Source organism: Crotalus tigris, unplaced genomic scaffold (assembly GCF_016545835.1).
Source record: "Crotalus tigris isolate CLP2741 ecotype Arizona unplaced genomic scaffold, ASM1654583v1 scf7180000017733.2605024, whole genome shotgun sequence".
In the NCBI taxonomy this organism is placed as follows: Eukaryota; Metazoa; Chordata; class Lepidosauria; order Squamata; family Viperidae; genus Crotalus; species Crotalus tigris.
Window position 1 is genome coordinate 396,624 of NW_024096600.1, and position 10,242 is coordinate 406,865.

General features: G+C 43.2%; 1 protein-coding gene across 2 annotated transcripts in view; it reads right to left on the reverse strand.

The window, feature by feature from the left end:
- Nucleotides 1-8,194, reverse strand: part of ATF2 (activating transcription factor 2) — a 58,601-nt gene extending 50,407 nt beyond the window's left edge. The window contains exon 1 of one of the 2 annotated variants that reach the window (XM_039339312.1): nt 7,879-8,194. The gene's annotated coding sequence lies outside the window, so the exon portion shown is untranslated. The remainder of the gene's footprint in view (nt 1-7,878) is intronic. The other variant, XM_039339313.1, reaches the window with a different exon arrangement.
- Nucleotides 8,195-10,242: the final 2,048 nt, after the last annotated feature.

The window sequence follows — 10,242 nt, forward strand, 5'->3', positions numbered from 1 at the left end:
TTATCGGAACTTTGAATCCAGGATGTAAATAACCCTATGTACCAGTTTTAAATTTAGGATTATCGACAATTTCCATCAAAATTACACTCCAGTCCACCACATAGTATTGCCAAGGTGGACATTATACACAGGGAAGAAAAATCTGGACCCTTGTATATCAAGATGGTATCGGGATAATCAGTGTATGAATTTGTCCTTCCTAACATGCTACCATCATATGAGGCCCTTAAAAATAAAGCTATGATGCAATCTAATTTCATTATTGGAATATTGACCAAAACATAGCTAAATGACAATTTCTAAAAGTGCCAGTTTATGAACCAACCATAATTGGTTTCATGCCCTCTGAGCTACTGAGCATACCTCAACTCCTCTCAATTTATTAAGAAAAAGTTTAATCCCATCTAGAAAGGGTTGAAGAGTTTTCTGCATTGCCTCTGATTTTTAGAATTTATCAGCTTTCATCCAGACAATTACTATTTTCATGCAATCAGTGTTATCATTAAGCTGTCAAAAATCAGGAACCCATTAAGTCACAATTTCCTCTTTTCTCACCACTATTTTCCAGAGTAGCTGAGAAAACCTTGCCCTGAAGACAAGTCAGCATCAGAAATGAAGATCACTACTCCCAACATAAATTTAGTTGTTTTCTGCTTCCACCATAGACAGAATAAAGTGCACAAGGGAAAGGAATCCCATGCTGCTACTTGTTCCATCAAATCAATACTTATTTGGATTCAGAGACAAAATCCTAAAAAGTATTTTTTATGAACCATTGCTTCCTCAACAACAGATTATGTATTTTTGTTTAGTTATGTTTGTTTATGAAAACATCTCTTGCTCTTTTTATTGAAAAAATTATATCTCAAGACAAGGCATATAATAATTTAAAAGACATCACTCTCGAGAGATTCTGGTGTTTTGGTCCAAAAATATACATTAAAGTACTGTCACCCATTGATGCAATAAGGTTTCTAAACAATTGTGAGAGGTAGCACTATTCTTGCAATTGTTTGAAAGGCTCCTTCTCCAAATTGGACAATTCCAAATGGCTCCTGTTTGTACAACACAAGGCAGCCTCTATAGCAGGCATGTCAAACTTGCAACGTCACTTGACATGTTGTGGCTTTTTCCCCGTTGCTGGCAATAGGGTAGGCGTGGTTTCACCGTGACGCATCCAGCCCGCAGGCTGGCAGTTTGACATGCCTGCTCTATAGGAAGGTCACACCTCGCATTGACTGAGCACGCTTGTCAGCAACTGCAAAAAAGGCAAAGGTTTAAGTGGAGAACTGTATGTGTGCTGCTGGGCCCTGTAACTGGCAGAGGCCTCCTGAGCATGGAGGAGTACAGAGTAAGCCTCAGCCTCCAGGGCCATGGGAGCATTGTGCAAACTGGTGGGTCAAAGAGCGGCTGAGACTGGGGTAGATATAGGTGTGGGGGAGGGAGGCAATTACAGCAGCCCTGAAGTCTGTCATAAGGATGAGCGGATTGCCAAGTGTCCAAATTTTCATCATCTGACTGCGGGGGCTTTGAACGTCCATAATTCTCACTACAGGTCATAAGTCTCTTCCTTCAGCACCATCGTAATTTTGAATTGTTGCTATCACACCCTAATTCAGACCTGGGCATTTTACAGTGCCCGAGCCACATCTGGGCCTTTGGCTGTCCCTATCCAGCCCGTGTAAAGTCAATTGGAAATTGGAAATCAAATGTAAATAAGATGTAATATATATTCTTACCAGTAGCAACTAATCAAAACCATGTAATTTACTGCTTTTTATAACGTGGTAAAATTAATGTGGAGCAGAATTAAGTTCAGTCTATTGGTTCAGCCCTCTACAACAGTTCGTTTCTCATGTGGTACCTTGGGAAAATTAATTGCCACCCAATGCCCTAATTGCTTCATTTGAGAAATGAATGCAAATAGAAACTTTTTTTCAGTCACAACACATGACTTGGACAATATATTATAATATCCATAGCCTGGAAACAAGTATTTCTGAGATGACGAGAGATTTTATTTATTATTTGAAGATAGAAATAAATGCATTAATATGTGCTTGTTTCAGGACTCTAGAATTCCTTTTGGGGCAACAATTCCAATTTGCAAAACTAGATATTCTACCAAATACCGTATTTTCCAGCGTATAAGATGACTGGGCGTGTAAGACGACCCCCAACTTTTGAGAAGATTTTCATGGTTTAGAAAGTCATCTTATACGCCGGAAAATACAGTAACAATGCTCACTGGAGAAGCTTACTCTTCCCTGCTCAAAAATGTTGGGAGGGAGGGAAGGGGAAAGAAGGAAGGAAGATTGAAGGGGAAAGGAAGGAGATGGAGAAGAAAGGAGATTGAAGGGGAAAGGAAGGAAGGAAGGAACGAGAGATTGAAGGGGAAGGGATGGGGATGGAAGGAAGGAAGGAAGATTGGAGGGGGAAGGAAGGAAGGAAGATTGAAGGGGAAAGGAAGGAGATGGAGAAGGAAGGAGATTGAAGGGGGAAGGAAGGAAGGAGAGAGAGATTGAAGGGGAAGGGATGGAGATGGAGATAAGGAAGGAAGGTAGATTGAAAGGGAAAGGAAGGAGATGGAGAAGGAAGGAGATTGAAGGGGGAAGGAAGGAAGGAAGGAGAGAGAGAGATTGAAGGGGAAGGGATGGAGATGGCGATGGAAGGAAGGAAGGAAGATTGAAGGGGAAAGGAAGGAGATGGAGAAGGAAGGAAGATTGAAGGGAAAAGGAAGGAAGGAAAGAAGGAAGGAAGGAAGGAAGGAAGGAGAGAGACTGAAGGGGAAGGGATGGAGATGGAAGGAAGATTGAAGGGGAAAGAAAGGAGATTGAAGGGGGAAGGAAGGAAGGAAGGAGAGAGAGAGAGAGAGATTGAAGGGGGGAGGCGCTGCCAAGGACGCACAAGCAGCTCCATACAATTGCCCAGGGAGGGGGGAAGCTCTGGCGGAGAGCTTGGAGAGCCAAGCGGTGGCACATCCGGGGCCTCGGAAGCTGCGCAGATGATTAAAACTTTGAAGAGAACCAAGCTTTGAAACTTTTCTTCCGCTTAGTGCAATAAACAAAACAAAAGGCCTTCACTGTGTCTTGGCTGGTTATTGGTCAGACGAGCTTGCCTCTGGTCACGAAGGAAAGTAGCCAGGAGCACATAACAAAATCATTCAGCATAAAGATAAGAACATTTGGGGAGAAAAAGAATGAATATGCAGCAGCAGCCGACACGTTTCAGCCTTGTCCCTTCGCTGCTTCCACACTGCGGAGGAAAAGAAACAGCCCGACTTGCTCTCAGCTTCTCCTCCGATCTGCCCTCCACTCACCTCCCGGGAGCCAAGGGATGAAGATGGAGAAGGAAGGAGATTGAAGGGGAAAGGAAGGAAGGAAGGTGAGAGAGATTGAAGGGGAAGGGATGGAGATGGAGATGGAAGGAAGGAAGATTGAAGGGAAAAGGAAGGACATTGAAGGGGAAAGGAAGGAAGGAAGGAGAGAGAGATTGAAGGGGGGAGGCGCTGCCAAAGACACACAAGCAGTTCCGCACAATTGCCCGGGGAGGGGGGGAGAGGCTCTAGCGGAGAGCCTGGTGGAGAGCCAAACGGCAGAACATCCGGGGCCTCAGAAGCTGTGTGGAGGATCTGCGCGCCTTGGAGCTGCCGGCTGCACTCTCACACCCGCCAACCTGGAGCCCCCCATCCTCATCCCGGCATCTCTTGCCCTCTTCCAGCTGCCCTCCCGGGGATCTGCCCGCCCCTCCAGCCTCCTGAGCGCCATCGCAGCGGTGGGATCGTGGGAGCCCCTTTCCACGCCGCACAGCCGATAGCACGCAAGAGGGGCATGGCCGGAGCGCCAGCTCCTGCTCGGAAGGTGCCGCTTCTCCCCTCCCGGCCCGGCCAGCCTCCGACACACATGCGGGTATTTTCCGGCGTATAAGACGACTGGGCGTATAAGACGACCCCCAACTTTTGAGAAGATTTTCATGGTCTTATACGCCGGAAAATACGGTATATGGTATTTCATGAATAAGCAGATTTACAACATAAGGACATTCAATAATTATGAAATTATCTGAACAAGATATTGGCAAACATGTACAAAGGGGAAATGTGTTAATTTTATGATACTCTCAAGAAAAATTGGCAATTTTTAAAGTTTTAACCCAAATTCCTATGGTCATATATATCAATGGGATCGATAGGGATCCACTCAAAATTCTTTTAATAGAAAAATTGAAAACAGATCTGAACTAGAGGAATGTATTTCAGTATTTCAAAATTATGTGTACAGAATACATTTATAAACTTCTTTGTAAATTAGTTTAAACTACAGGTAGTTCTCACTTAATCACAATTGAGATCGGTAACTCTATCATTAAGCAATACGGACATTAAGTGAGACATCACATGACCATTACTTAGGAATTTTACTGCAAGTTTATTCACTCACTCTGCTTGTTGGAAGTTGGCTGTGAAGTATAAAACTGCCGATTAAATGGCTATAACTGCAAAGGTTATAAGTGCAACAGCCAATTGTAAAGCTATATTCAGCATCATTGCAATTTCAAATGGTTGTTGAATGAGTACTACCTGTACATCATTTCAAAAGAACAGATCAAGACCTTTCTTCCTGATTTGGCAATCTTAGTTTACAAACATTCAAAAACTACTCAAGGCAGGTTTTAGAAATTATGTAAAATAAGATGAAAAATTAGCTAATTTTTAAAAGATTAGAAAAAGTTTCAGGATCTGCAGTACGTGTCAAGAGAAAAGTGTCACAATGGTAACTTAGTAAAATAAACAGATAGTCTGCCTTACTGACCACTCATTCAGCGACCATTTCAAGTTGCAACATGCTGCCCCCCTTGGTCATGTGATTATTATTCAGGTGCTTGGCAATCACTTGCATTTATGACAATTGCAGCATCCTGGGATCATCAAATTGCCATTTACAACTTTCCCTATAAGCAAGCAAAATCAATGGGGAAGATGGCAAAGAAGATCACAAGTTGCTCTGGTAAATCTCCCCCTTTTTGCACACTACACATCTCCTTCCCTTGGACTCCCTGCATTTGCACTACACCCTCCCTCTCCTGGCTCCCTGCTTGTGACCCATTCTCTCCTTCTCTCAGCTTCCCTGTGCTTGCACTGCACCATAGCATCTCTTTCCCCAATCTGCCTGTGGCCTGTGCCTGTCACATACCCCTGCTCTCTTTACATTGGGCTTCCATTGCTTCCTGCTTAATGATCTACACGTCTTGGAGTTACAATGGCAACTGTGACTATCTGGATTGTTGTTGCTGAGCAATATGGTCATGTAACATTGCGCTTAATGACATTACTTAGTGAAGCCAATCCCAAACCCAACTGCCATCACCCACGGACTACCTGTAATCATTCTAAAATAGAGAATGAACAAAACCACGGCAGCAAGATAATGGAATACAGGTAGTCCTCACACTTACAACTATCACCGCATAGTCATGGTCACATGATCAAAATTCAGGTTCTCAGCAACTGGCATGTATTTACAATAGTTGCAGCATCCCAGGGTCATGTGATTACCATTTGCAATGTTCCGAGCCAGCTTCTGACAAGCCAAAGTTAATGGCGGAAGCTGGATTGGCTTAATGGCATGATTCCCCTAAAAACTGCAGCCTAATAACTGTGACAAAAGGGTAATAAAATCAGACATGACTCACTTAACAACCACCTTGTTTAGCAATAGAAATTCTGATCACAATTGTGGTCATACATTGAGAACGATCTGTATACAGTAAGTCTATGCAATAAATATCTTGATACAGTTCAGACTAAATTACAAGCTTAAAACTTGACATGACTGTGATGAGATAAATTTCATAAGCATATATAATTAAGCAGATTCTTCACCTCCCATTATAAGTCCTCTATGAAGAATAACTTTAAACAGGGCATTTAATTCCAACTCAAACATTACTCAACTAAAATTTAGGCTTCTTCCAGACAGCCAAATTAAAAGTGCTACCAATCAGTATTTCAGCCAGCAGAAAAGCATATCACATAAATTGGGCTGCCCTGATTGCTGATCCTTATTCTCCTACTGTAACAAGGCCTTAGAATGGTGCTATGCAAAAACTAAGTTATTACAGGTCAACTTAAAAACGTGATTGGTAAACTCCTCTGCATTTGTTTCTTCTCCGACCCAGCATCAACTCCAAGCAGGGAAAAAAAATTATTCTTACTGTGGAGAGGAAGACATCTAGACTGATTTATTGGATTTGTAGGACATTTGACCCCCATCCTGAGTAAGATGCTTATACGATGGTAGATTTAGCTACCTATCAATTGTTCTAATAATAAATGCTAAGCACTCCTCCCACGGAAGTCAGATTGGTGGCTACTTTGGTTTCCAAAGGCAGTCAAGGTGGAGTTAGTATAAACAGACTTTGAATCTTAAATTACGCTAGTTAGGCTGTCTGATGAAATAATTGTGGCAGCTCTCAATCATTAGCGAGCAAACTGCTGCATTCTGCATCAGTTGCAGCTTCCTAATAATAATCTTCAAAGATCACAAAACTGGTTCCGGTGTTGGTATGCTTATCCGTGAATCCTCCAAAATAAAAGTATTAATAATGGGGGGGGGGAGAGAATAGCTGTTTAAAACTCAGCAGTTGGGATAGCAGAAAACTTGTAATACACCCAACAGTGATTGAGCCAACAACCTATAGTTGGCAAAACATTGTTCACTTTCCCTGTTAAAACCAACCCTCTGTGCAACATAGGATTACTAGTCTCTCAAAAGTATCCTAAACCTATGTTTAGAATACAAGATAAGCACTTGTTTTTTTAAAAAAATGCTAAAACTGTATGTAAAAAAGTCTGGGTAAGATTAGAAAACGCATTTTACAAAACAAAGATTTGGGCAGATACCTTTGCTGAAGGTCCAATATTTTCTACAGCCCAAATCAAAATGGTCATTGATGGCAGTTCCCAAGAACCAATAATATCTGGGCAGATTAAATTGTAGTAGTAACCAAATGGTCAGTGAAATGTGCCAGATCCTATTAACCACGATTATGTCAGTAGAAGAGAGAAAAGTGTTTTAAAACTGAAATGGCCAAGGGCAACTAACACTTGCTCAGGGTATATAGGGTGGAGATCAGGTGAAGGCAATGTCAGGAGGAATAAGTTATCATAGCAATGACACAATAAAACACCTCTGCTACACTTAACTCTCACACCGCCTTTAGCAACTGAAAAAAAGGAAAGCCTTCTGGGCCTGGAGCTTTATTTTGTTCTCGACTTCATTAACTCCAGCTGCCTAGATCTCTTTCCTTGCAGGAAACAGGATGGAGAAGGTATGTCTCCCCATTGCTCTTCAAAAGCGATCCTTGACCATCCGAACCAACGCTTTTTGGCCTTTTCCATCAGAGACCGCGGGGAGGGAAGGTCCGAAGGCATCCTTACTACAAGATCCGGTTATCTCTCTCTTTCTCTCTGCACTCCCAAAGCTAAAAGAAGATGGCTCGGGGCCCTCCGTAGCTTCTTTCCTCCAGGATTTCAGGAAAAACGGGAGGAGAACGGAGGCGTCCAGGCCAAGGCCAATTGGGAAGGACAGAAGAAGCCAGGTTGGCGTCGGGAGGCGACCAAAACCAGCTGCCGGCAGTAAAGAACGGGTCGAAGGAGAAAAAAAAAAAAAAAAAAAACGGAGCGGCGGCGCCATGTTCCACTTCCCCAAGCTCCCTCTCCTATCCTCAGTCACCAGGACCCGGCTCTTCTCCCCCAGCCTCCGCCCGGCTCGGGCTAGAGCCACACCCCGAGCCGTTATCCGTCAAGGCGAGGCACGGCCTTCCTCTCCGCCTCCATTAAAACAAAACCAGTCCGCCGCGCGCACACAGCCAACTCACCCCTCAGGACCGCCGGCCGAGCCGCACATTAAAGCCCGGGGTCCCCCCCACCCCCGTTCTCGTCACATCTCGCGGGAACCCCGTGACATATCGGTTTCTTTCTCTCTTTCGCGCGGCCTTCCTTCCCTCCTCCCCCCTTCGGGGGGGTCAGGAGAAAAAAACGGGGTCACGTGCCGCGGAGACGGACCGGGTGCAGCACAAACGGAACGGAAGAGAGGAAGGCGCGCATAAGCGCAGGAATGAGGCCGCGTGGTTCTAGGCTCCGCGAAGGCGGGGCTACTGCCATTCCGCCGGTGCCTGGGTGGCCGGAAGCAGCCCCGTCCTTCCTTCCTGCGCGCCTCATTTTCGCGGCTGCGCACAGAAGAGGAAGATGTCCTTTCGATGGGAGGCTGGGTTCCGAAATGTTAATGGGGCGGGGCGGGGCGGGGCTGTGATTTTAAATGCACAGAGGAGCGTAGCTGAGCCTAAGGCCTCCTGGGAAGCTGGACGCAAAAATCACTGCAGATTGATAATTTCAGTAGCCTGATGTCCTTTATTCTACAGGGCAGTCCTTTATTATAATAATGTCTTTGTAATTTTGGGGGGGGGGTTACTCCTGAATTTTTTGTTTGTAAAGCAGTTACAGACAATTAATTAAACCCTTCAATTTTTAGTGTATCTAAAAGATTAGGATTTTGTTCAAGGTAAGTTAATACTATTAATGTTACCATGAATTGTGTAGCTTTAAATTACAAAAAGGCATTTTATTAATCTTTTGGGACATTTACCACTGGCATACCCATTTAGTTTAATGAGTGGAAATATCAGCTTTCTCTGTGGAATAAAATAGGCCCAATCAAAATTTGGTTGCTTGGAAACGATTGAATTATTTTTAAGAAGGTGGAAAAATTTACATTTGGAGTTTACTATGGATATTGACTTGAAACAAATTAAAGTTGAAACTATCAGTGAACAGATCACTTTTAATTTACCTTTAAGTTAAACCCAATTTAATAAATAGATCTGATTAAACCTCATACTGTAGGTCTACCTTTACATCTGACCAATACACAATTAATATATATTAATACCCCCAAATCACAAGACATTGGCTTTATTCTGATTCTTCCCCTTTGCAGTTTGAATATAAAGTATAAAAGACTAAAAAGAGATTTTTGTAGATATCCCAGCCTTTTGAACTACCCAAGGAACTGAAACAGCAAAGTTTCACTGTCGGGCAAGCTTCCACGCCAGCTGCCTTTCTTTCTTCTCGCTTTGCCTCTTTTTAACCTCACCCCACCTTCTGTAAGGGAAGGCGAAAGGCTCAAAATGGCCTCCATTTTATGTGTCTCCCACCGCCACCATCGGCTTCCACACCACATGCTCCAACTCAATCAAGCCATGCTCTGGCTGTGGTGCTCAGGTACCTCATGACTCCTAGAGGACGCAGACAGCTCCCTCACACCGTACTGCCAGCAGGGCAAAATGAAGATAGGAAAAGAGTGCAACTCTGGAAAATCCATCAAAAAAGGGGGCTGGAACTCTGTTCAGGTGCGTTCTATGACAAAAAAAGCCCTGTATATATGTAAGATTTTTTCCTCCCATATTTGGGCCAATTGAGCCCCAAATTTTTGTTGCTAAGTGAGACAGTGAATTTTGCCATTTTATAATCTTTTGTGTCACAGTTAAAGTGAATCATTGCAGTTAATAACATGGTTGATAAGTCAATCTGCCTTCCTCATTGACTTTGCTTGTCAGAAGGTCAAAAAAGGGAATCACATGACTCCAGGACACTGTAACCATCATAAACATGAAGTCAGTTGCCAAGCATCCAAATTCTGATGACATGATCATAGGGATGTGCACTGGTGTGAAAAATGGTCTTTACTTTTTTCAATAATGATGTAACTTTGAACTGTCAATAAATGAACTGTTTTAAGTCAAAGACTACCTTGTATAAGCCTTTCTCTGACTGGCATTATGGATGTTAGAAATCCAGCAGTTCTAGAATATAGGTAATTAACAATGGTAATTGGAACAGTAATTGCCATTGTTAAAACAACACATTCATAAAGCATGTAATCACATCACTGCAGATGGCAGACCTGGCTATGGCAATTGTGGCAGTCCTAGTTGCTATCTTTAAGCAACAACTGTATGGATCATTAAGCAAAGGAATTCACATGAGCATGACTTCTTGCCAGCTTCCCCATTGATTATGGCAGTGTTTCCCAAACTTGACAATTTTAAGGCATGAGGACTTCAACTCCCAGAATTCGACAGCCAGCAACGCTGGCTGTGGAATTCTGGGAGTTGAAGTCCACATGCCTTAAAATTGTCAACTTTGGGAAACACTGGATTATGGGAAGGCAGCAAGGAACATTG